This window comes from Oryctolagus cuniculus, chromosome 6, assembly GCF_051225735.1.
Source record: "Oryctolagus cuniculus isolate XC-2025 breed Fujian yellow rabbit chromosome 6, ASM5122573v1, whole genome shotgun sequence".
Classification (NCBI taxonomy): Eukaryota; Metazoa; Chordata; class Mammalia; order Lagomorpha; family Leporidae; genus Oryctolagus; species Oryctolagus cuniculus.
The window spans coordinates 817,259-818,657 of record NC_142872.1 but is presented as its reverse complement, the minus strand read 5'-3'; the positions used below and the strand labels follow the sequence as shown (position 1 = coordinate 818,657).

Sequence of the window (1,399 nt, the reverse complement as noted above, 5' to 3'; positions counted from 1 at the left end):
GCATAATTCAGGATGCTTCTGGCTCATCATTGTGGGTGGTTACTTTTCTAAAAAGAAACCATTGAATTACAGGCAGTTTATGTTCTGCAGCTCTACAGGTGTGGAGGAAGTCATCTGGTTAAGTACACTTAGGTTGGTGCCTTCACACCCAGCCATACCCTATGCATTCACTGCAGGGGACTGCATCTCATCAACCCTGAAGCTTTCCCTGGGGTGAGACCTCATGGATAACACCACCTGGATGGCCGCCCACCCAGGGCAGCTGTATTTCATCTTTGTGGGACTCTTCCATCAATCCCAACACCCTGCTCTTCTCTGCATGGTCATTTTTGTGGTTTTCCTGATGGCCTTGTCTGGAAACACTGTGCTCATCCTGCTGATACACTCCAATGCCCACCTTCACACGGCCATGTACTTTTTCATCAGCCAGTTGTCCCTCATGGACACGGTGTACATCTGCGTCACTGTGCCCAGGATGCTCATGGGCCAGGTCAGGGGAATGAACAAGATCTCAGCCCCTGAATGTGGGGTGCAGATGTTCCTCTACTTGACTGTAGGTGGTTCAGAATGCTTCCTTCTGGCTGCCATGGCCTACGACCGCTTTGTGGCCATCTGCCATCCTCTCCGGTACCCTGTCCTCATGAACCACAGGGTGTGTCTCCTCCTGGCTTCTGGCTGCTGGTTCCTGGGGTCGGTGGATGGCTTCATGCTCACTCCCATCACCATGACCTTCCCCTTCTGCAGGTCGCATGAGATCCATCACTACTTCTGTGAGGTCCCTGCCGTCATCAAGCTCTCCTGCTCGGACACTTCCCTGTACGAGAGCCTCATGTACCTGTGCTGTGTCCTCATGCTCCTCATCCCTGTGACAATTATTTCAAGCTCTTATTCCTTCATCCTCTTCACCGTCCACAGGATGAACTCAACAGAGGGCAGGAAGAAGGCCTTTGCCACCTGCTCCTCCCATATGACTGTGGTCGTTCTCTTGTACGGGACTGCCATCTATAGCTACATGCTCCCCAGCTCCTACCACACCCCCGAGAAGGACATGGTGGTGTCTGTATTTTACACCATAATCACTCCTGGGTTGAACCCTTTAATCTACAGTTTTAGGAACAAGGATGTTACCAGGGCTCTGAGGAAAACGCTGAGTGAGTGCTGTCATGCAGGAAGTAGTTCAGTAGGGAATTGGCACACTAACGGCTTCTTTTCCTTCTCTCCACAAGTGGATGTGTAGCATCCCACTTCTGATGTTATTCCTCAGGATCTTATAGAATCAATTTTCATGTAATAGTCACCCATTTTTGAAGAACTGTTTCCTTGTTCATGGAAGCTTTTCATTTATACTCCTTGTGTATTCAAAATCCTCGTATGATGGCATTGTATTGGTGTAGTATTT

At 49.4% G+C, this 1,399-nt stretch overlaps 1 pseudogene; it reads left to right on the top strand.

Moving 5' to 3' along the window:
• Positions 1–223: 223 nt before the first annotated feature.
• LOC100357979 (olfactory receptor 2T29-like) lies at positions 224–1,184 on the top strand (annotated as a pseudogene).
• The last annotated feature ends 215 nt before the right edge of the window (positions 1,185–1,399 follow it).